Below are 26,787 nucleotides of genomic sequence, written 5' to 3'. Positions count from 1 at the left end.
AGTCGCTAAGGACAGGTATGTTCCCTGGAGTCCTGCAGAACTTGCCTGTCCCTCACAATTGAAAAATGTGACAGTAAAACAGCACCCTCTATTGGTGAGACTGTGGGTGGAGGACTCCTGCTCAGTTTGAAGTTTAACAGGTATTAATTCAGAACCAAATCTTTTCCAGAAAAGGGTAAAACCAGAGGGCATGAATTGAGATTGTGGGCTGGTAGATTCAAGAGTAATGTTAGGAAATTCTTTTTCACAGAAAGGGTGGTGGATGACTGGAAGCCCTCCCTAGAGAGGTAGTAGAGAACAAAATAGTGACAGAATTCAAAAAAGCTTGGGACGAGCACAGAGGATCTCTAATCAGAAAGTGAAAGGTATAAATTGAAGAACTAGGGCTGCAAATGTTACAAGCTCTGAGTCATATATATGGCTTATCGATTTAGAATGGGCTGGGGAGGGCTTTGGGAATTCCAATAATTTGGGATGGTTTAGATAGGCTGGAGTGAGCTTCAAAGTACTAAACTTCAGTAGTTGGAACCTTCAGTAGTTGGAACCTAAGAACTTCTACTGTAGAACTTCTACAGTCTATGGCCCAGAAATACAAGACAACTTAATCATGAATTTATAATGCATATAACCATTAGGCAGACTAGATGGACCATTCAGGTTTTTATTTGCCATCATTTACTATGTTACTATGTCCTCGAGTACCCATTTGCCAGTCAGGTTTTCAGGATATCCAAAATGAATGTGCATGAAAGAAATTTGCATATAATGGAGGCAGTGTATGCAAATCAAGTCTGGAAAAGAGAACAATAAATGAACAATTTTGTTAAATGACACATAATTATTCAAAGTTCCTAAACCATGAGATGGTGATAAAGACTTGCAGATGGACCCCTGTGAGATTGGGGGAGTAGGCATCTGAATAATAAATGAAATTTAATGTAGAAAAGTTCAAAGAGATTCATAAAAGAAAAAAGAACCCCAGCTACAGATACATGATGAATCAATATTATATATCATAACCCATGTTAAAAATCTTAGGGCTCCTTTTACGAAGCCGCATTAGCAGTTTAACGTGCGTCATAGCAAACGCTAATTTGCCGGCCGCGCTAGCCACTACTGCCTCCTCTTGAGCAGGCGCTAGTTTTTCAGCTAGCGCGGGGGTTAGCGCACTAAAAAGGTGCGTGCAATAAAACCACTAATGCGGCTTCGTAAAAAGAGCTCATAGAGTCAATGTGGGCAATATGTTGAAGCTCAGTGTCTAATTATATAATCTACCTGTTTGACTGTACAACAAGCAAAGTGACGGTGTAATACCGGTTAAAAATGCAAGCATAATGTAAAGAATTCATTCATCCTTTGGATCCAGAAAGCACCGATGATATAGCAGCTATTAACAATAAACTGGTAACAATAAAAAATTGGTTAACTATAAATAAATTATCTTTAAACATTAACAAAACAAAAACGATGCTTTTCCCTTGGAAAAAAGATATAACTCTGAGCTCTCCAATTTCGATCAATAACATCAATTTAGAACAGGTCACTTCTCTAAAAATATTGGGAGTTATGATCGATGATAAGTTTTCTTACCATGAGCATATAAACAATATAGTTAGATCTTGTTTCTACAAACTTCGTTTGATTCGATCACTAACTAAATTCTTAGAACCAGAAGCAATCAACATTCTCATTCATTCCCTCGTTATGACCAAACTAGATTATTGTAACTCTCTTCTCTTTAATATAACTCTAAAAGAAAAAAGAAGGCTGCAGCTCATACAAAACACCGCCGTGAAACTAATTCACAAAGCGAAAAAATACGACCACGTTACTCCACTGTTAGTTAAATCTCATTGGCTTCCTATAAGCCATCGATTCACTTTTAAATTATTGCTTTTGGTGTTCAAAGCTTTAAATTATAATGAACCCCAATTCATTAACAGATGGCTTATTCCTTATAGTACGACACGCTCACTTCGTTCTTCCTCAACCAATCTTCTTACAGTTCCATCTATCAAAATGATAGGAACCAGAAGACAGGATATGTTTTCAGTTAATGCCCCTCAATCATGGAATCTTCTACCCCAACACATCAGAGAGCTAAAAGACCTAACTCAGTTTAAAAAAATGCTAAAAACTTTTCTTTTCAAAGATGCGTATGGTTATTATGAGTAGTAAAATTGACAATCCTATACACATTCTCGGTTTTTTTTCTTTTTTTAAAAAAAAAACAAAACAGCCACCTCTTACCCACCTTTTGTTTTTCCCTTTTATGTTTCTTCCTCTCTTCTATCAAAATTGTAACTACTTCCCTATTTAGCCTCACATGTCTTGTATGTTTTACCCTCTCATTATTATTATGAATTTAGGTTTTTGATTAATTTGTAAAGTATGTTTCTTGTCTATACAACAAATTTGTTTTTATGTCATTTTTAACATTGCACTTGTTTCATTTATTAATACATGTTATTTTTATTGTACATCGCCTAGCAAATTATATAGGCGATTCATCAAGACTTAATAAACTTGAAACTTGAAACTTGAATGCTAGCAAAAAAATGGAAAATGAAAAGGAGAGAATATCATTATGCTACTGTAAAGACCTATGGGGCTCATAATCAAAAGAGAAAAATGTCCAAAAACCGGCTTAAGTCGGCACTTGGACGAACATTTCTCAAAAACATCCAAGCGCCGAAAATAAAAATGGGTTTTGGACGTATTTCTAAACGACCTAGGTCTTCATAGTGCCGCTCAACGTCCAAAGCTAAATGGGGTGGTTCGAGAGGTGTGTCGAGGGCGGGAGTTGGGCGGGATGTGGGCTGGCTTAGACTTAGTTGTACAGCATATAAAATTGAAAGTTTTACAACAGAGCTTAGACGGAACTTGGACGTTGTGACTTAGACCATGTAAAACATGGTCTAAGTCACAAAAACCCACCTAAACTCACCAGATAAGCACTTCAAACACATAACACAGACCCCCACACACTACCCCAGTGATCACCAACGGGGATCCCCACCCCCATAAAAGTTTATTCACAACTTTAAATTTCAGCTTCCAGACCATCATCACCTGGCCACCTGATATAGGAAAGCCTAGTCGTGCTGCACAGAGGTAGCTTAAGTCGTCTTGGGGTGGGTTAGGGACCCATTGAGAAGAGGACTCATGCCCATAAGCCCCTGTAATCACTGCATTGATACTTAAACATGTGCACTCCCCTATACACCTCTAAAACCCTTTTGTACTGGCATATAAGTGGCTCCTGCAGCCATAAGGGCTATTGGGGTGGTAGATAAGTGGGTCTAGGGGATTCTGGAGGTGGTTTGGGGGGCTTACCATGACCTATAAGGGAGCTGTAGGGAGGAGAAGCTATGGTACTCTTTTTGTGAAGTTCATAGCAGTGCCCTGTAAGGTACCCCACAATTTAGGTGGCATGTGTGGGTGTTCAATCCATCACTTTGCAGACCCCTCCCATGTCCAACAGGGCTTGTTCTAGGCGTTTTGGACTTGGACAGAAAGTTGGACAGAAATGTGGTATAAAGATGGACGATTTAGCGGCTTGGACGATCAGATTGGCAGGACGTATAATTAGAAGATTTTCGAAAGTAAAAAAAAGTTTGACTTCTCTTTCGAAAATGTGTCTTAGGCTTTTTTTTAACTTTGGACGACTTGCAAGATGGACGAGACGTCCCTTTCAATTATGCCCCTCCACATCTTTAGCATTGTGTGCAGCTCTGGTCACACCATCTCAAAAAGAAAATAAAATTAAAGTAGGCTTAAAGAGGGTAACCAAAACAAAAGGATAGAACACTTCTATGAGAAAACATAATGGAGAAGTGATATCTGACAGGAGAAATGATAGAAAGGGCAGGTATGAAGTAGTTAGTGCTTTTAAAACAAATTAGAGAAAATAGTTTTTCTCTCAGTGCATAATTAAACTGTGAAATATGTTGCCAGATGATTTGGTCGACAGTACAGCTAGGTTAATAAAAACAACAAAACACCACAGTTTAAACAAGTCCATAAACTAAGGCTGCCAACTTGGTCCAGATTCACAGGACAGGGTTGATCCAGTTGGGGTTTACCCCTGTACATACAGGGACTTGTAGTCTTGCTGTTCTTGGGGAATGCAATGGGAAAACCAGAACTACACATCCCTGCTTACAATGGATGGCATAGAACTGGATCAACGCTGTCCTATGAATCAGGATCCAGCTGGCAGTCTTACCATTATGGTTAATAGCTATGTAGGCTTGAGAAAATCACTGTTAATCCTGGATCTGTCAGATATTTGTGACCTGGGTTAGCCACTGTCAGAGACAGGATGCTGTTGTGTAATGGACCATTAGTCTGCCCCAGTATAGAATTTCTTATTTTCTTATTTACCTACCCCTGAAATGTAAAGCTAGATTTGTCAACCAGAGAAAGGTTAAGCAGGAACTTGTTGCAAGATATGGACAATATATGATTTTAGCAGCTAAATGAAAAGCCTCTTTATCTATTTACAATAAGAAAATCAAATTCAGTACTGATTTAGAAAACTGATGATATGCTTTACCTTTTATGTAGAAACATATGGCATTCTATGTAAGTACAGTATATGAGTGCTCCTAAGGCCAAGCAAGGGTGTTTAAAAAATTCCTGGTAATTTTATAAAAATATAGTTTGCTATTTATAAACTAATTTATTATCTTAAAATGTTAAACCAAACCTGTTACTAACAATGCTCCCTCCCAATAAACACATTCTCAGAGAATACTGCACTATGCATGTGAGGGCCATCCACCCTGAGACAATTCAATTAATCTTACAACTGACACAAAACAAAAAAACAGATGTGGCATCAAGATTTATAAAGTTATTGAAACTTTTTAACAAGTAAAATGTATCTTTACTTAGCTACACCAGAATGAGGAATAAAAGGGTTTACATATGTTCCAATTCTAAACCTATCAATCAAACCCATGTTATTCCTTTGGGAGCTTATTTACATGCATATTTATCAGCCTCACATGCTAATTCCCTGCTGTTTTATGCCTGTGAGGCATGTTTATGAGTCATAATTGTTGATCTCATTTGATGTATTTCACTAAAGTAAGACATTATTCAGTTATGTGGTCTAATGTCAATGAGTTACGATGACCTGATCTTCCAACAGTAACTTACATTTTAATTTTTATTAGCCCTTAATGTATTATTCTAGAAAGAAAGAAAAAAATGACAGATTCATCATTTTGTGTATTAGTTTTACTTGAACAACTTATGTTTAACTACAAGAAGGAGTTTTAAAAATCATTTTAACAAACAAAAAAGAACAGAATCTTGCAAATGGCATCTACCTTTTTCTATAGTAGCAGCTATTTCTGATATTAGACTTTTTTTTAAATTAGAAAATATTATATATCTTTGCTATTATCATCCATTAAATAATAATTACCAATACAAAAATATTGCATAAATACACATAAATATTAATCAATTGGACAAATGGAATAATATATTAGCAGCTATTTTTGAGATGTGCATCCCATCAATGTAAAACATGAGGTTGATACTCAGTGTGGCAGGCCCCTCATAAAGATAAACAGATAAGTGAAATTTCAGCCCTGCTGTCTGTTTCAACGGAGCTTCTGAACATGCAGTGCTAAACTTAAACAGGTGAAGGGGTATAATCGAAAGGAACATCTAAGTTCGTTTTCATATAAGTCGCAAGTTGTCCAAAGTAAAAAACAGCTTAGGACACATTTTTGAAAATACGTCCAAATTTTTTTTCGTTTCGAAAATCATTTAAGTATACGTCCTGCCGATCTAATCGTCCAAGTCGCTAAATCGTCCATCTTTATGCCACATTTTTGTCCAACTTTTCATCCAAGTCAAAAACGCCTAGAACAAGCCCTGTTGGACGTGGGAGGGGTCTGCAAAGTGAAGGACTGAACACCCAGACATGGCACCTAAATAGTGAGGTACCTTACAAGGAACTGTTGTGAACTTCACAAAAAGGGTGCCATGTCATCATCTCACTACAGCTCCCTTATAGGTCATGGTGAGCCCCCCAAACCACCTCCAGAATCTCCTAGACCCACTTATCTACCACCCCAATAGCCCTTATGGCTGCAGGAGCCACCTATATGCCAGTACAAAAGGGTTTTAGGGGTGTATGGGGAGTGCACATGTTTCAATATCAATGCAGTGATTACAGGGGCTTATGGGCATGAGTCCTCCTCTCCATGTGTCCCTAACCCACCCCCAAGATGGCTTAAGATGCCTCTGTGCAGCACAACTAGGCTTTCCTATGCCAGGGTGCCAGGTGATGATGTTCTGGAGGCACAATTTTCAAGTTGTGATTAATATTTTTATAGGGGGGGGGGGGTCGGTGATCACTGGGGTAGTGTGTGTGGGTCTGTATTATGTGTTTGCAGTGCTTATCTGGTTATGTTAGGTGATTTTTTTGTGACTTAGACCATGGTTTAAGTCATAATGTCCAAGTTCCGGTGATCCTGTGCTAACTTTCGGTTATACATGCAGTATGACTAAGTCTTAAGCCTGCCCACGTCCCGCTCAAATCCCGCCCTCAACACTCCTCCTGAAACACCCTGTTTAGCTATGGTCATTCAGCGGCACTGTGAAGGCCTAGGTCATTCTTAACTCGGTTTTATTATTGGCACTTGGACGTTTATGACTGATGGTCGTCCAAGTGCCGACTTAGGCCGGTTTTTGGATGTTTTTCTCTTTCGAATATGAGCCCCATAGTTTATGCTCAAGTTACGATTGTATTAATGTTGTCCAATTTAAATGGAGAAAGTTAACTGAATAATAGTTGAATATTGCTACTCTCTAGTTAAACCCCCCAAAGAATACCTCTGATCTGATTCCTCTTCACACAAATTTTGACCCAGGATGAAAATATTTAGCCAAAAGTTATCCACTGGCCAGCCCAAAATTTTCATCCTATTGATCTATGCAGATCACTCCAAACTTATACACAATTTGTTTTGTTTTGAACAAAATATTTGCAAAATCTGCAAATACTTTGTGAAGCAGAAACACTGAACTATTTTTCAGTTGGAAGGTAAGGGTTTTCCTTAGGTCCTTTTTCTTTTCCAAACAGGTAAAGTTTTCAAGATGGAAAACGTCCCACTCCTGGAAGACGACACCTGGTTCTTTTGCACTATTTGCTGCTCTATTCTCTCTCAAAGCCATAGGCAAGCCCCACCCACACCAGGAAGACAACGCCCAGTCAGCTACTTTAATTTTAAATCATTCTAGTGGCGCGCATAAGGAACAGGTCGTGCTCCTTTGTGCATATCCTAAGGGTGCATCTGCCTGCATTATGTTTCTCTTTTGATTCTCCACTCCTTTGCTCCTTTTTAATCTTTCCACCATAATTATGTGCTTCTCCATCCCGGATATCTGGGGTCAGTGACTACCAACTTCTTATCAATCATCATCTCATACTAGAACACTCCACAATATTCCTCTCAATCCTCAATTAGCCAACTCAAACTGCACCTCTCCTGTTACCACATTTAAAGCACAACTCTTCAATTGCCATTCCCTCAGGAACAAATTCCATCTTATTGCAGACCGTATTAAAATATAATCTAGACATACTGCTTTTGACAGAAACTTGGCTTACCTCCACAGAATCCTTGTATCTTCACCAAGCCACATCCCCTGGCTACCTGCACTACTGTCAAAACAGGTCCACTCAGCGTGGAAGTGGTTTCCATCCACATTACAATTTCCCTCTTGAATCTCTTCACCCCCCCCAACATACAACTGGTTCCATTGAAACATTCCGATCTATTCTGACCGAACCTTGTGTCCATTCCTCATGCCCACTTATTCTAGGTGATTTCAACATTTACCTGGATGATTCAACCTTCTCCCTCACAAAAGATTTCATGCAATTATCAACTGGCATACCCCACAAGACCAAACCATTTTGGGGAAATACCCTTGATCTTATTCTATCCCACTCTGCTTCACCACATTGTTTAACCTACGAGTCCACTCTCACTCTCCCGTGGACTGACCACTCACTCCTATTTAATTACAATACCTCCAAACCAACTACCTCTCAACCTAAAAACTACTCACCAGGATCTCTGGAACTTTTCTTTAAAATCTGAAATAGATGCCCTTACTCCTACCTCAACTGTAAACCCAAGATCAAACACCAAAAACAAAGAACCTTGGTAAACCGTCACTCTAATGAACCATAAAAGACAGCTTAGGCAGACAATGTAAATGCGGATGCACACCAAACCCCTCACCAAATCTATCTTTCTACACATTGCAGTGTCCTATAAATCAACCATCTTAAAATCTAAAAAAAAAACCTTTTTACTCTAAGGCCTCAACATCTACTACTCTCTTTAAAATTCTTAAGTCAATCACTATACCACACAGTCATAAAGCCAATCTCGTAGCCTTAACCTCTGCCCAAGATCTTGCAGAAAACTTAAAGCCCCACTAACCCGCTGCAGTTTAGATGTTTCCAGCCCTAATGCTTTTCAATGCACTACTCTATCAACACTTAATACTCTCTCTCCCACCAAACTCAAAACCATTATTGGCTCCGTGAATCCTTGTACAGCCCCCTTTGACCCTATCCCCTTGGCCATTCTTATGATCCATTACATCCCTCCAGCCATTTCTCCTATGCATGGTTAATTCAAGCCTGACAGATACTTTCCCATAGCATGGTAAACCACATTTATATGCCCTAAAATCAAAAACACATCTATCTCCTCAGCCACCTGTGCCAATTATTAGCCAATAGCAAATCTTCCTTTTGTTCATGCCCAACTGCAGGATTTCTTAGACAAAATTAACTTCCTCCATCCCAATCAGGATTCCAATGTAACCACAGCATTGAAACTACCTTAATCAGCATCACTACATATATCACCATCACTTAGACAAGGCTAAATCAGTACTTCTTCTATCCATCAATCTGTCCATAGCCTCTAACATTGTCGACCACTCCATCTTACTCAAACAAATACAAGATCATGGTTTACGCATTATTACACTACACTGGTTTCATTCCTAATTATGCAATTGATCCTACACAGTTAGTACTGAACAAAGGACATCTCTCCCTTTTAATCTTACCTCAGGTATTCCACAAGAATCAATTCTCGCTCCAACCCTTTTCAACATTTATCTAGCTCCACCACTAACCATTCTACAATTTCTGTATTTCATCACATATGTCTTCACAGATGATATTCAGATTATGTGCACCTTGGACCCCACCAATCTAACACACATCACTTCCACAACACCAAACTAAACTTCAAACCACTTGGCTGGCTTGATACTAAATCCTGACATATCCAAATGACTACTGTCAATTCTTCTCTGCTCCAATATTGTTTCCCTAATAACCACCACTTTAATACTAGGAGTCATACTCGATTCTGCCCTTTCTTTCATACCCTAGATTTCATCTATCATCTAACAATCGTTTTACAAACTTCGACTCATCTGCTCCAACCATAATATTCTAGAAACATCAGCCTTAAATGTACTGATCCATTCTTTAGTTATTAGCACCCTTGACTACTGTAACTCACTCTACAAAGGTATTACGACAAAAGATCAAAGATGTCTCCAAATTATACAAAACACCACCATAAACTAGTGCTGCCCGATTCAGGAAAAAAAAATTTCGATTCGATTCAGCCTATTGAATCGATTTTTGGATTTGATTCGATTTTCCTGCCCAATTGGGTGTTTTCTAAAAAAACATCCTGGTGAGTTTATTTTATAACTTCTTCACCCTTTTATAGTCTCTTCACCCCCTTTGCCTTCTCCTAACCACACTGGCGCTGTGGTGTAAACAAACAAAAAAGACTTTTCCTCTCTCTGTTAAATCCTAGCTCAGGTTTGCGGTCTAACACCAGCTCTGGCAGGATACATGTTTCAAATCTGACATATTGTAATCACAAAACAGAAAATAAAATGATTTTTTTCTACCTTTTGTTATCTGGTCATTATTCAAATCTTGTTGGTCCCAGGCTCTGGTTGTCTTCTGATAACTTGCTTGCCAGGGTCTCCTTTTTTCTTCTTTCTCCGTGCTAATCATCCATCTGCCATCTCTGTCCTCCCCTTCCGTTTCCCTTCCCTAGAGGTCTGGCATCTTTCCTTTTTTACGTCTCCATCCACAGATCCACCTTTTCTCAACTACCCTTTCATCCAGCATCTCTCCCTCCTTCCCAACTACCCTCCTATCCAGTATCCCTATCCTCCCTACACAACATCTCTCCCTTTCTGTTCCTTCCCTCCCTAAATCCCATTGCCCATCATCTCTCTCCCTCTCCTCTATTTTTAGATCCATTATTTCTTCCCCCCAAAGTCCGGCATATGCATATCTCTTTGAACCCCCCTTCCCTCCCTCCCTCCATGTACTTTTATACCGGGGCCCATTCTCCTGAAGGTTTGTCCCCCCCTTGAAGGTCTGTCCACCCTGAAGGCCTACATCCCACCCCTGAAGGCCTGCACCCAAGGCCTGCCTGTCCTCCCTAAAGGCCTGCATGTCCCCTCTGAAGGCCTGCACCCAAGGCCTGCCTGTCCCCTCTGAAGGCCTGCACCCAAGGCCTGCCTGTACTCCCCCTGAAGGCCTGCCTGTCCCCCCTAAAGGCCTGCACCCAAGGCCTACCTGTCCTCCCTGAAAGCCTGCACCCATGGCCTGCCTGTCCCCCCCCCCTTGAAGGCCTGCCTGTCCCCCCTAAAGGCCTGCACCCAAGGCCTGCCTGTCCTCCCCTGAAGGCCTGTACAATCCCCCCCACGAAGGACTGCACCCCCCCGGAAGACCTGTACAACCCCCCCATGAAGGACTGCACCCCCCGGAAGGCCTGTACAACCCCCCCCATGAAGGACTGCACACCCCCAGAAGGCCTGCATGTTCTCTCTAGCCTCATTTTACCTAAATCCATCAGCCTGCATAAGATCGCTAGTGCTAGCGATCTTTGCAAGCTACTGTCGGGTCTTCTGAGCTGTCTTCTCTCTGCTGCGGTCCTGCCCCTCCTCTGATGTCAGAGAAGGGGGTGGGACCAAGGTGGAGAGAAGACAGCTCGGAAGACCCGACAGTAGCTTGCAAAGATCACTAGCACTAGCGATCTTATGCAGGCTGATGGATTTAGGTAAATTTGATGCCGGGGAAGCCGGACACTGTAGTACTTCCCAAATGACCCTCCCCCGTCGCCCTCTAAAGCAGGAGCGGCAGTGGCCGGCCAGCAAGAGCAGCGCTGCCGCTCCTGCTTCAGTGGGCAAGGGTCCGAATCGGGAAGCCGAGTTTTTATTGTTTTAAATCGATTTGAATTGGTTCACCCGAAGTGAATCGGTGAACCGATTCAAATCATGAATCGGGCAGCACTACCATCAACAAATCACCGGTCATCACAGATTTGATCATATTACTCTGCTCTTAAAATCAGCACGTTGGCTTCCAATCCCTCATCGCATAGCATGCAAGAATCTGTTGCTGGTCTTTATGATAGATTTTACAGAATTCCCTCTCTACCTCTTCAAATGTTTGACACCATTCTTTCAGATCCACAAACCAGAACCATGAACCTTCTTCCACCCCATTTAAGGCTACAAACTTCCTTAGACAAATTTAAGGCTGATTTTATGACCTTTCTCTTCTCAGATGCAGACACCTGACCCTTTCTCCACTCCCTGTTTCTATAAATGACAGTAGGGCAGGTAGACCAGAGACACAGATATCTTACCTCATGTCTCATCCCACCTCTCTATCCTATAATTTATTGGAGTTCTTCCCCTTCTCTTCTACTGTCATGTCAGGACTCACCCCCCCCCTTTTATTTTGCGAATGTAATCTGCCTAGATGTGTATTACGATATTCAAGCAACAAATCCAAATAAAACCTTGAAACCTGAATGTATTGTAACATTTTTTTTCTAACTCGCTTCCTTGGGAATACTTCCAGTTCAATGCAGGAGAAAAAAGAACAATGTGAGTGCTTTTACCCACATAAAAGGTGGGAATTTTCAGATCCAATTTACTAGCATAATAGCTTCTTTATCTTCAAAGATATAGCATAGTCATAACTAAAAATTTTAGTAGAGACACTTCCAAAAAAAATCTGTTAAAACACCATTTGGAGTTAGGTCAAGCAAAATTCGCTCCAGCAATCAGAATGATATGAAAATTAATAAAGAAATAAAAACATTTCCATAAAGAAAAAGTCACTCACCTATAGCAGCTTTCGCCAGGAAAGCAGGATAAGCATTCTCACATGGGGATTCTCCGAGGGGAGCTTGCCGTCAGGGGGTCCCCCTGGCATGGAGTGGGTCTCTGACCTTGCAGCAGAATGGAGCAGGCATACCTCTTGCTGATCTTCCACATGAGGTATGGGGGAGCATTGGCGGAGGCATTGACAGCGGTGGCAATGGCAGGGAGGCCACTAGACCACCAAACTTGTTTTAGACTCTGAAGGAGGGGAGGGAATTGGGGCTATCTGTGGTAATGGGTCTGAGCTGCTTTATTTTCCTGACAATGCCTGAGCCAATCAGTGTTCAGGCACTAACAGGAAAGTAAGGCTATGACAGCTTAGAGCCTGTCGCTAAATATTGGACCCGATTCCTCGTAAACGAAGGGGCATTCCTTTTTGAGAATCACCCAGAGAGCTCATTTTAATATTAATGACCTAGTTGTACTACATTTCCATAGTACAATCAAAGGCTGCTAAGAAAGCATGGAAAAGACCACAGTGAGCCATTTTGATAATCGGGCAGCAAAATATATGCATTTAACGATGGTTTAGTGCCATTGTTAAATGCACGGTGACTTTAGAGAATCTGGGCACTAGCAATTAGCTCTTAAGAAATAGTCTAAGAAATCCTTGGAGTGTAACATACCAATTATAAGATTACAAAATAATAACAACAATTAAACATTACCAAAGTCTAACATATAACAAGCAATCTTAGGGGACCTTAGTGTACATATTCCAACTCCTGTAGCAACTTAACAAAGCAATCATCAATATTAACATGCAGGCAGCAGTCCAGCAGCAAGATGAGGGTTACCTAGCTTTTTGTACTGAGTGTCTCCCAGCTGATGAGAAGTCTTATGTGTATGCTCGGTGCAAAGAGCTTCTAGCACTCAGGGAACGGGTCCAACCTCTTAAGGCTAGAGTACATAAGAACATAAGAATAGCCTTACTGGGCCAGACCAATGGTCCATCTAAGCCCAGTGGCCCATCCTCACTGTGACCAATCCAGATCACTAGGTACCTGGCAAAATCCCAAAGAGTAGCAACTTTCCTGCTACTGATCCAGGGCAAGCAGTGGCTTCCTCCATGTCTTTCTCAATAAGAGACTATGAACTTTTCCTCCTTTCTTAAAACCAGCTACTCTATCCGCTCTTACCACAACCTCTGGCAATGTGTTCCAGAGCGTAACTATTCTCAGAGTAAAAAAATATTTCCTTTTATTGATTTTAAAAGTATTTCCTAGTAACTTCATTGAGTGTCCCCTAATCTTTGTAATTTTTGACGATGAAAAAAATCGATCCACTTGTACCCATTCTACTCAACTCAAGATTTTGTAGACCTCAATCATGTCTCCCCTCAGCCATTTCTTTTCTAAGCCGAAGAGCCCTAACCTTTTTAGTCTTTCAAGTTTCAAGTTTTATTTAAATTTTTTTATATCGTTCAATCAAACTTCTAAGCGGTGTACAAATAATTTCTTCTTTTTTTTTTAACAAAAACAACATTAGTATAGATTAAAACTTTACAAAAATAGACCTCATGGGGAGTTAGTAAGACAAATAATACACAAACTTTAGACAAACAGGAACACGAGGGGAAAATGAGAAGAACCTCAGTTCCGGGGAAGATGGCCGAATCATTGATCAAGAACAGTATCAGTGAGCACATAGAAAAAAATAAGCTGATGAGAACAAGCCAGCATGGTTTCTGTACTGGAAGATCCTGCCAAACAAACCTACTGCACTTCTTCGAGGGGATAAGCGGACATTTGGACAAAGGTGACCCCATAGATATAGTATACCTAGACTTCCAGAAAGCCTTCAACAAGGTACCTCATGAGCGCCTTCTAAGGAAACTGTGGAACCACGGGGTAGAAGGGGACATACACAGATGGATCAAAAACTGGTTGGCAAACAGGAAACAGAGGGTAGGAGTAAAGGGACACTATTCTGACTGGAAAGGGGTCACAAGTGGCGTCCCACAAGGGTCAGTGCTGGGACCGCTACTATTCAATATATTTATTAATGACTTGGAAACAGGGACAAAGTGTGAAGTTATAAAATTTGAGGATGACACAAAACTCTCCGGTAAGGTTAGATCTGTAGAGGAATGTAAAAAACTCCAAAGGGATCTGGACAAACTGAGTGAGTGGGCAGATAAATGGCAGATGAGTTTTAATGTGGAGAAATGTAAAGTTATGCACATAGGGAAAGGGAACCTGATGTACAACTACATGATGGGGGGGATGACATTGGGAAAAGGCAATCTAGAAAAGGACTTGGGGGTTTTGGTGGATAAAACAATGAAACCGGCAGCACAATGCGCAGCGGCCTCAAAAAAGGCGAACAGAATGTTGGGCATTATCAAAAAAGGTATCACTACCAGAACCAAGGAAGTTATCCTCCCGCTGTACAGGGCAATGGTGCGACCGCATCTGGAGTATTGCGTCCAGTACTGGTCGCCGTACCTAAAGAAAGATATGGTGATACTCGAGAGGGTCCAGAGAAGAGCGACAAAAATGATAAAGGGCATGGAAAACCTCTCGTATGCTGAGAGGCTGGAGAAGTTGGGGCTCTTTTCCCTGGAAAAGAGGAGACTTAGAGGGGATATGATAGAAACTTATAAGATCATGAAGGGTATAGTGAAGGTAGAGAGAGACAGATTCTTCAGACTGGCGGGGGCAACAAGAACTAGAGGACACTCAAAAAAATTGAAGGGAGATAGGTTTAGAACAAATGCTAGGAAGTTCTTCTTTACCCAGAGGGTGGTGGACACCTGGAATGCGCTTCCAGAGGGGGTGGTTGAGCAGAGTACGGTTTTGGGTTTCAAAAAGGGATTGGACGAATTCCTGAGGGATAAGGGAATCCAGGGGTACAATTAGAGGATTACTATACAAGACAAAATGCTCTTGAGTAATAGATCACTACAGGTCATTGACCTGGGGGGCCGCCGCGGGAGCGGACTGCTGGGCATGATGGACCTATGGTCTGACTTGGCAGAGGCCATGCTTATGTGCTTATGTACAATAATCAAAGGAAAGTGAACATAAAAGGAAAGATACATTAGGAGGGGGGATCTGAATAAATATTATCAGAAAATGTTTAGCCCTAATAAGGGCAGTTAGGTATCAAAAGAATGGCAGGGGCAGGTAGGTATCAAAAGAATGATTTAAACTTGTTTTTAAAATGAGAAAGGGATGCTTCTAAACGAAGATGGTTAGGGATAAAGTTCCAAAGAGAAGGGGCGGTTACAGAAAAATTGTTAGATCTAATATTATTGATGTGCTTTAAGGAGGAAATTGTTAAGAGATTTTGAGATGTTGAGCAGAGGGCTTTAGATGGACAGTAAGGTATGATTAGACTGTTAATAAATTCAGGTCGGTTGCTTGAACAAGTTTTAAATGTCAATAAAAGGATTTTGTAATTTATTCTGTGTTCGACAGGAAGCCAATGGGCTTTGTGCAGAAGGGGTGAGACATAGTCGCATTTTTTAGCATTGAATATGATTTTTACAGCAGTGTTCTGTACAATTTGTAGTCACCTGATTTCATTTTTTGTTATGCCCTTGAACAGTGCATTACAATAATCTATACAGGAGATTACTAGGGAATGAATTAAGACGTTTAAGGATGCAGGTTCCAGGAGTTTAGCTAGCAATCTGATCATTCTTAAGCAATGGAAACAACGTTGAACCACTGTGCTGATGTGATTGTGATATGTAAATTTACTGTCAAAGGTGACCCCTAACAATTTTAAAGAGTTAACAATTTTAATCAGCAGAGAACTGAGTTTCAGTGGTGCCTGAATAATTAAGCCTGCTTTGCTGGCGAATATCATTGATTTTGATTTTTCAACGTTTAATGACAATTTATTTTAGTCTAGCCATGATTTTACTTTCTCCAGTTTCAGATTTATATTGAAATTTCAGCTGGCTTACTGAGATTTATTGGGTGGATTAATTGAACATCATCCGCCTACGCCAGTGGTCTCAAACTCGCGGCCCAGGGACCACATGCGGCCCGCCAGGTACTATTTTGAGGCCCTCTGTATGTTTATGATAATCATAAAAGTAAAATAAAACAGTTTCTTGATCACATGTCTCTTTAGCTATAAATTACAATATTATTATTACGACTTAGCCAAAAGGAAAGATTTATAAACTATAAAGAGTTTTACCTCATGCAAAATTGTAATTTCTTTAATAAGACATTAACTATTTTTTCTGCGGCCCTACAAATCGAAAATGTGGCCCTGCAAAGGGTTTGAGTTTGAGACCTACGCAAATATTGTGAAACATATGGACTGACATAATGTTAAGAGCGGAGACATAAAGACATTGAAAAGTAATGGAGATAAGATGGAACCTTGGGGGATACCATGTATATTTCTAAAGGGTTCTGAAATGTTAGAATTGAAAATAACCTTAGAGGACCTGTCTGAAAAGAAGGATGAGAACCAGTCCAGGACGTGGTCTGAAATTCCGATTTCTTGGAGGCGTGATAATAGGAGTCTATGGTCAACTGTGTCAAATGCAGAAGAGAGATCAAGAGAAATGAGGAAAACTGACTGATAATGATCAAGATGGTAAAGTATCTTTGTTGTTAGGCCAATGAGGGAAAGTTCAGTAGAATGATGTTGGCAAAATCCGGTCTGATTAGGATGTAAAACCTTAATTTTATGGATGAAATATGCTAATTGGGAGAACACAATTTTTTCAGTGAGTTTTGTTAAGAAAGGGATATTGACAATAGGTCTGTAATTGGATAATTCTAGAGAGCTCACTTTATGATCTTTGACAGTGTGGTATACGATTGATTCTTTCCATTGTTTAGGCAGAGATCCAGAATCGAGACTGGTCTTCTTTGAACCTTTTCTAGTGCTGCTATATCTTTCTTGAGATAATGAGAACAGAATTGAATGCAATACTCCAGGTGAGGTCGCACCATGGAGCGAAGCAGAGGAATTATAAAATTCTTAGGGCTCCTTTTACCAAGCTGCTCTAGCGGTTTTAGCGCACACGCTAGATGCTAACACCACCATTGAGCTGGTGTTAGTTTTAACGCATAGTGAGGGGGCAGCGCGCGCCAATCTGCAGCGTGCGCTAAAAATGCTAGCGCACCTTAGTAAAAGGAGTCCTTAGTCTTGTTAACCATCCTTTTTTAATAATTCCTAGCATCTTGTTTGCTTTTTTGGCCACCACCACACATTGGGTTAAAGGTTTTATCATATTGTCAACAATGATACCAGGGCTCCCCTTTGTCCCCCACCTTGTTCAACAGCTATCTTGTTTCTTTGGGAAATTTCTTACAGAGCCTAAAGCTTAAATTCTATATCTATGCGGATGACATTACCATAGTCATCCCGCTAACCTATCTCTCATCCGAGTTCATAAATTCACTATCAATTATTTTAAATCAGATCGAACTTTGAATGGCTGCTTTCAAACTGAAATTAAATACAGAAAAAAATGAATTTTTCTTAGTAACTCCCAACGACAAAATCAAAGAAACAATGATGCATGTGAACAGGTTGGATTACAATATCAAACAATCCTTAAAAACATTGGGAGTAACTGGACAAACACCTCACATTGGAAAAACATTCTGATTTAATATTTAAGAAAAGTATCTTGGTGCTCTGGAAGCTTCGCACCATTAAGAAGTACTTTGACAAAGCCTCTTTTTGTTTGTTAATTCAATCTTCCATTCTGAGTATTCTTGACTATTGTAACATCATATATTTGGGTGCTTTCAAGAAAATTCTTAGAAAATTGATGGTGATCCAGAATACAGCTGTTCGCCTCATTTTCGGCCTTAAAAAAATGGGAGCATGTTATCCCCCTTTTATCAAAAGCTCCATTGGCTGCCATTGGAATCCAGAGTCTTGTTTAAGTTTTCATGTATCTGCTATAAAACAGTATTTGGCATGCTACCAGGCTATCTTACCCCTCATTTTACTCTGAGTTACACTAACAAGAGCTCTCGAAGATTGCACTTGTTTGCATATCCCTCAATAAAATCCTGTCATTACAAAAAGTTCCTCGAGAGAACCTTTTCTTTTCAGGCGGCCAAATTGAATACATGGCTTGCCAACATTGTGTTAGAAGCTTCCTCTTATCTTGATTTTAGAAAACAGATAAAAACACAACTATTTAACAGGCTGGATTCTTAATGTATCTTATTGTTTAACTTAAATTCTTTTATCTTATTTTAAACTGTTTGTATTTTCTCCTATAGTGTATGCATCCAACTTGTCGAATCTTAGATGATTTGTATTACACTTGATTTCTATGAACTGCCTAGAACTTTTGGGTATGGCGATATATAAAAATAAACTATTATTATTATTAATATTTTTTTCTTGGGTGCTACCCCCACGGTGGATGCTAGCATCTGGTAACTGTAATTTGGGTTATTCTTCCCAATGTGCATCATTTTGCATTTGTCCACATTAAATTTCAGCAGACTTGTAGGAGCTAAGGGAGACAGAGATACACATAGAGGAGACCTACAAGGACTTTGTAGAAAAGTCCCACCTCTAGTCTGGCAGCCTCTGTGCTATCTCAGGGGAGGGAGGTCTTAAAGAGGAGCATCACCCTGGTGAAGGAGGAGGCAATCCTGTAGCCAGGACCTGTCCACCAGAGGATGCAATGTCCTCTCACATTGAGGATGCGTCCGGGGGCTTCTGCCCATGAGGGAAGGGTTAGGATGGCCATTATGTGGGAGACTCAATCATTAGGCATTTAGATAGCTGGGTGGCTAATGGACATGAGGATCACTTGATTACTTGCATGCCTGCTGCGAAGGTGGCAGACCTCATGTGTCAACTAGATAAGATTTTAGACAGTGCTGGGAAGGAGTCATGTGGGTACCACTGACATAGGGAAATGTGGTAGGAAAGTCCTAGAAGCCAAATTTAGGCTCTTAGGTGAGAAGTCTGAAATGTCTGTATGCAAATGCCAGAAGCCTAAGAAATAAGATGTGAGAGAATATATTGCACTAAATGAAAGGATAGATATAATAGTCACCTTTAAGACCTGGTGGAAGGAAGATAAACCAATGGGACACAGTCATACAAACTACACCACAGTGATAGGGTGGGCCAAACTGATGGAGGTGTAGTTTTATATATTAAGGAGGGCCTTGAATCAAATGGACTGAAAATTCTACAGGAGCAGAAACATACCTTGGAATCCCTATGGGTAGAAATTCCATGTGTGAAGGGGAAAGGGATAGTGATAGGAGTGTACTACTGTCTACCTGACAAGGAGGAATAGACAGACGCTGAAATGTTATCATTGATTAGGGAGGCTTACATACTGGGTAATAAAATAATAATGGGTGCTTTCAACTACCTCAGTATTAACTGGGTAAATGTTACATCAGGGAAAGCTCTGGAGATAAAATTCCTTGATGGAGCTGCTGGTTCAGGAACCGACAAGAGGCAAAGCAATTCTAGACCTAGTTTTTAGTGGAGTGCATGAATTGGTGTGGGAGGTAATGGTCCTGGGGCTGTTCAACAACAGTGATCATAACATGATCAGATTTGATATAACCCCTGGAATAAGTTCACACAGGAAATTCAACAGAACAGCATTTAACTTTATAAAAGGAGACTATGATAACATGAGGAGAATGGTACAACAGAAACTTAAGAGGAGCAGCTGCAAAGTTGAAAATTTATCATCCTGGAAGCCCAGACTAGATATATTCCACGTATTAAAAAAGGAAGAAGGAAAACCAAATGGCAACCAGCATGGTTAACAAGTGAGGTGAACGAAGCTATTAAAACTAAAAGATAATCCTTCAGAAAGTGAAAGAAAGATCCGGCTGAAAATAACTGTAAACAGCACAAGGAATGGCAAGTCAAATGTAAGGTGCTAATAAGTAAGGCAAAGAGAGACCTTGAAAAGAAGATTGTGCTGTAAGCAAAAACACAAGTAAAAACTTTTTAGATATATTAAAAGAAAAGAATCGGTTGCACCACTAAATGACCAAGGGATAAAAGGGGACCTCAGAGAAGACAAGAGCATAGCGGAGAGATTAAATGAATTCTTTGCTTCAGTCTTCACCAAGGAAGATGTTGGGGAATTACCAGTGCCAGAAATAGTATTCAATTCTGATGAATCAGAGAAACTCAAACAAATCTATGTAACACTGGAAGATGTAATGGGTCAATTTTGCAATTTGAACAGTAGCAAATCACTGGGACTGGATGGTATACATCCCAGAATGCTGACAGACTTGAAAAAATGAAATTGCAGAGATATTGTTAGTAATTTGAATTTTTTCCTTTAAAATCCTGCATAGTCCTGGAAGACTGGAGGGTGGGCAATATGACGCCAATTTTTAAAAAGGGTTCCAAAGGTGATCCAGGAAATTATAGACTAGTGAGTTTGATGACGGTGCCAAGCAAAATGGCAGAGATGATTATAAAGAACAAAATGACAGAACATATACATAAGCATGGATTAATGAGAGAAAGCCAACATGGATTTAGTCAAGGAAAATCTTGTCTCACCAATCTACTGTATTTCGGAGGGGGCGCTGCTGAGCCCGCACGAGATGGCAGCCTGAGATCTAAGCTCCCACGATCTCCCGATCGCATGTAAATTTAGCGATTTCGAAGTGAGCAATTTCTATTCCAGAACGATTGCATTTGGTCTCTCTTAGTGTGGGGTACTGATTACTAAAATTATTTTCGCACCGGATTGCAGCGATGACCGACAAGAAGGTGGACAAGCGACACAAGCCCGATCCCGTTTCCCCTTCAAAGACGCCGCTTCCGACCGCGGCTGAAGAAACAAACCGCGAGATTTTAAACGAGCTCAGGGAGCTTAAGGAACTGGCAGCCGACACAAAATTAAGCACAGACGAAATAAATGAAAAATTAACAGCGCTAACAGCCGATTTCGTGCAAATGCAAACACGTGTCGGCTCCTTGGAAACAAAGATGGAGGCGTCCTCCCTGCAAATCACTGACTTACATCGGCAGACAAACCACATCACACTGCTGGAACAGGAGCTGGAAGATAGCAACAACCGCTCCAGGCGCTGCAATTTACGCATCTTGGGTCTCCCTGAAAATGATCGTGACAGTGAGCTCATACCACACCTTGAATCCTTATTACCCAAGCTGCTTGATATTAAATTTCAGCGAGATCTTGAAATAGAACGTGCCCACCGGGTGCCCTCTTCCCGCTCATCTGCTGACCGTCGTCCCAGACCGGTTGTTCTCAAACTCCTGAGATACCAACATATGCTGGAGATACTTCAAAAGGCAAAGCTAAAAGCACCGATTCAGCACGAGGGAGCCACCATTTTGATTTTCCCGGATCTGAGTAAAGCCACAGCTTCTCGTCGAAAGCAAGTCCTCTCCTACAGACCGCAGCTCAAAGCCCTGAATGCCAGATTCGGATTTTACTGTCCCGGAAGAATTGGCTACCTATATTGAACATCACTCACCAACACCGATCAATCAGGTTTGATATTAGTTCACAGCTGTACCTGCAAGAACTTCAGTAATATACCGGTCTTTCTGGCACTGTATGAATATTACTACACTAAATGATTTGATCTTGTGTTTAACACGTGTTTCACCTGATAGTACAATTTTCTATCAGCTATCTTGCATCCCTTGAATCCTTTAACTATTTTTTACTATTTTGTGGGACCCTCAGCGCCACCACTCAGAGCTCAATTGAATTTCATTGCTCTAAGCTTTATGTGCCAGCTCCTCATCGGTTCCCTTAATTTAATTTCAATCTCATGCAATTATATGTTTGCTTTTGCTATGTTCTATTCTTTATAAGTTTTTAAATGTGTACTTAGCTTTCAACTTGTGGTCTCTGGCTAGGGGAAACATCACGCCGACATGTTTCGCTCCTTGAGCTTTATCAAGGCTTTACCCCTATATTTTTCACCGCCAAACCTGTGACCACTCTGTCCTACAGATATCTGTAGGACAGAGTGGTCACAGGTTTGGCGGTGAAAAATATAGGGGTAAAGCCTTGATAAAGCTCAAGGAGCGAAACATGTCGGCGTGATGTTTCCCCTAGCCAGAGACCACAAGTTGAAAGCTAAGTACACATTTAAAAACTTATAAAGAATAGAACATAGCAAAAGCAAACATATAATTGCATGAGATTGAAATTAAATTAAGGGAACCGATGAGGAGCTGGCACATAAAGCTTAGAGCAATGAAATTCAATTGAGCTCTGAGTGGTGGCGCTGAGGGTCCCACAAAATAGTAAAAAATAGTTAAAGGATTCAAGGGATGCAAGACAACTGATAGAAAATTGTACTATCAGGTGAAAAACTGTTTGAAAATCACAGCTCCCTGGAAGTATATAAGTTGTGCATTGGAGGATAACACGTGTTTCATGTCACTGTTTATACATCCTACTTTCATTGCTCATATATAATACCAGGTCTTGAAATGTTTACTTGTTTTCAAACTGTTTATGAGTTGGGAGCTGGGGATTTCTCTCTGCCTCTCTGTCAACTTGGCTGCACTCACGCTGTATTTTAGAGGTGCTTGTTCCTGCACCACAGTTAAACTGATGTACTTTCTGTTGATATTAACGGTATGTTTACTTCTTGAACTGCAAATGACATGCTTTTTCATATGGACTTTCACATACTTTATGAGACTTGTATGGATATTGCTATGCATATTTGATTTCCTGTACATGTCTGACAATGATCCTCAATATACCTATGTCTTTTAATATTTTATCACTGAATACAAAGGGTCTTAATAACAAAGTGAAGTTGAAAAAAATCCAAACCTATATTGAAGGTTTCAAACCTGATATTGTTATGCTTCAGGAGACACATCTCAATAAGGAATCTTCCTCCCAGGTTCATTATGCCTGGTCTTCATCTCCATACTTCTCTCCCGCTTGTGAACGTAGGGGAGGGGTTATAACCTTGATCCGAAATAGGCCAGATGTCACTATAATTTCCTCCACTACAGATTTAAATGGAAGATGGGTCAAAGTTAAAGTCAGCATAGCAGGCGTGACTTACTGCCTACTTAACATTTATGGCCCAAACATCGACCAACCTGAGTTTTTCCATGCTATTAAAGAAACTCTTCTGGAAGACATTGACTCGCAGCTGATAGTGGCAGGAGATTTCAACATGGTATTAAACCCGACAATGGACAGAAAATCCAATTGTGCATACAAAAAAACTAAATCTTGGTATGCACTGCAAGATCTGATATCTGACTCTTCGCTCCTTGATATATGGAGACATATGCACCCTAATACTAATTCCTTTACGTTTTTCTCTCCTCCCCATTCATCCTACTCCCGCATAGATATGTTTCTGGTCAGTGAATCTCTCACCTCATCAGTAGTGAAAACTGACATCTCCTCCATATGCGTATCGGACCACGCAGCCATCACCATTACGCTTAAATGTCAATCGTCCTCCTCCTTACCTAAACAATGGCGCTTCAACAACTCTTTACTACAAGAACCACAGTTCTGTGCACTGATGAGATCTCAGATAGAAGAATATTTTCATCATAACAAACATGAACATACTTCGTGGATATGCTGGTGGGATGCATTTAAGGCGTATGTTAGAGGAATCACTATTAATTATTCAGTTCATAAACACAAACAAATAAAAAAGAAGATGACAACCCTTGAACAGGAGATCTCTACCCTTGAGGCCCATCAGACTACACCATCAGATATCTCTTTACTGATCCAACTTAACAAAGCAAGATTCCGCTATAATTCAATTTTGAGTCATGGAGCGTCACAGGCTGTACTGCAGCAGTCGGGATCATACTTCGCTGGGAACAACAAATGCGGCCATCTACTGGCAAATTATCTTACACGACGGAAGGAAAAATCAATTATTTCATCTCTCAAATCAGAAGCGGGTGAAGACCTAACGGAACCATCTGATATATCCCAGGCATTTATGGGATTTTATCGAAAATTATACACTTCCGAAGTTAGCTGCCCGCAAAGAGTCACGGAATTTTTGGAGTCCATTCCACACAATCGCCTTAACCCTGCTGACAACGCTCTTTTAGATACTCCAATAACAATTTGTGAACTTTTCTCAGTGATTAAATCCATGGCACTAAAAAAATCTCCAGGACCTGATGGGCTGACTGTAGAATATTACCGTGAATTCCAGGATGTCCTGGCTCCATACTACTAACAATTTATTGACCATCTTATATCTAATGGTGAGGCTTCTGGCTCTTTCACAGAAGCGACTATTATTGTTCTCCCGAAGCCTGACAAAGACAAGAGAATCATAACTAATTATAGACCACTGTCATTGATTAATGTCGATGCGAAGATTTATGCCAAATTACTATCTACACGTCTGCAAACTGTCATTACCAAACTTATAGCATCGGATCAAACTGGCTTCATCACCGGTCGATACTCATGCGAAAATACACGTATCTTTTCCCATGTAATCACACAGGCACATAGTCAACATCAGGAAATTCTGGCTGTGGGGTTAGACGCGGAGAAGGCTTTTGATCGTATCGAATGGCCTTTTCTCTTCCAGACGCTGCGCTGGTATGGCTTCTCTGAGGACTTCATCACCAAACTTAGGGTCTTATACTCTATGCCCTCTACTAGAACGTATGTCAATGGATACCTCTCGGCTCCATTCAGACCAACCAGGGGTACTAGACAGGGATGTCCCCTATCGCCACTCTTGTTCAACTTGGCGTTAGAACCCTTATTACAACACATACATAATAACCCCAACATTACTGGTCTTAAGATAGATAAACAAGAGCTTAAACTATCTGCATATGCAGACGATATTCTGTTGTATATTTCACCTACTTCATTTCCCCATCTACTGGATACCATCAAGGTATACGCCGAAGTTTCAGGTTATAAACTAAACACTGGCAAGACAGAGGTGATGTCTATTACAGCACCGGCTGCGGAATATGACATAACATCATATGGGGTTAAATGGTCAAACTCATCCATGAAATATCTTGGTGTCCTTTTTGGCCCTACTATCCCTGATTCTATACAACTAAATTGTGATTATTTACTAGACGCCATCAAAACGATTATGCATAAATGGTCACCATTAGCCCTGTCTTGGTGGGGCAGATTAGAAACCATCAAGATGATATTGACCCCTAAGATTAATTACATATTGTTCATGCTCCCATTTCATCTACCCTCTGCTTTTTACAAACAAATTGATTCTCTCCTCACGAAGTTCTTGTGGAACTCTAAGCAACCACGGATTGCGTTAAACAAATTGAAAGCTCCAAGACTATCCGGTGGGGTTAATTTCCCCTCCTTCTATCATTATCATAATGCGTTCATTATGAGGCAATGGGCTATAGGACACTATCTAAAGAACAGGGAATCTGACTCTCCAGCTTGGATATCTGTTGAAAATGCACTATATGGCGACCAACGTATACAATTACTGGCAGGTGTGCACCTGTCTAAGAAAGACGCCTCTGACAAAATCCTTTTGGCATACAAGACAGCCATGACAAACATCGACTCGACATTTGCAGAAAAATGGGAGGCATCATCTTTGATTCCTATTTGGAGAAATGATTGTTTTAAGATTCTAAATTCATCTCTAGACTGGAAAGATTGGCAGGAATGTGATATATGGTCTGTACAAGATCTTCTGACATCAGCCGCTTGGACACCTTTTCAAACCCTGTCGGATGTTACAGGCCTTTCTAAATCCCAACATTTTAGATGGATACAACTCGTTCATTGTATTCGAAGTTCCATACCTACAGTTCTTACTCGTAATGCTTCATCTGGGCTGCGAACTTTCCTGCATAGATCGGGTGGAGATGCTCTCACAGTGTCTACATGGTATAAACTTATGCAAGAAACGACTTTTCCAGGGCCTACGGAACTGGAACTAAAATGGAATTACAAACTCAGCCTACCTTCTGACGCTATTGACTGGACAGAAGTTTGGAAGACTTTTTTCAAATCTATTCGATCTGCTTCACTTTTACAATCTATTTTCTTTGTGCTTCACAGAGCTGTGTGGACCCCTCAACTATCCCACAAAATTGATTCAAAATCATCTTCTCTCTGCTGGTCCTGTAATTTACATGAGGGCTCCTTGGAACACCTCCTCTTTTTCTGCTCGCATGTCCAGCCCTTTTGGGATAGAGTATGGAACACTATTTGTGATATTCTACAAATTCATGACAATTTGTCACTCTCCACCCTAATTGGTATGAGTCATCCCTATTGTCTCCACTCCCTAGAGACTCCCAACGTCTCTTCACCATAATGGTTGCACTAGCCTTACAAACGGTACTGTTTTGCTGGAAAGATCTCACTAAAGTAGACTTTCATATGTGGTGGAATGCTCTTTGCCTTACTGGTAAAAATGAGAAAATATACGCTGAAAAATTACACATTATGCCTAGATTTCATGACATATGGAAACCTTTACTTGATTACTGTTCTGAATGACCCTTGGTGCTCGTTCTATGCAGCTATAATTTTATTTCACACTGCTCATGACTTGCAATATGTAT

The 26,787-nt window shown here is 40.5% G+C and overlaps 1 protein-coding gene across 20 annotated transcripts in view; it reads right to left on the bottom strand.

Moving 5' to 3' along the window:
- TBC1D5 (TBC1 domain family member 5) overlaps positions 1-26,787 on the bottom strand; it is a 759,729-nt gene that overhangs the window by 429,087 nt on the left and 303,855 nt on the right. The gene's annotated exons all lie outside the window — the stretch shown is intronic.

Source organism: Geotrypetes seraphini, chromosome 2 (genome assembly GCF_902459505.1).
Source record: "Geotrypetes seraphini chromosome 2, aGeoSer1.1, whole genome shotgun sequence".
NCBI classification, from domain to species: domain Eukaryota; kingdom Metazoa; phylum Chordata; class Amphibia; order Gymnophiona; family Dermophiidae; genus Geotrypetes; species Geotrypetes seraphini.
Note: the sequence above shows the minus strand (reverse complement) of the source record. Positions and strands in the feature narration are given on the sequence as shown.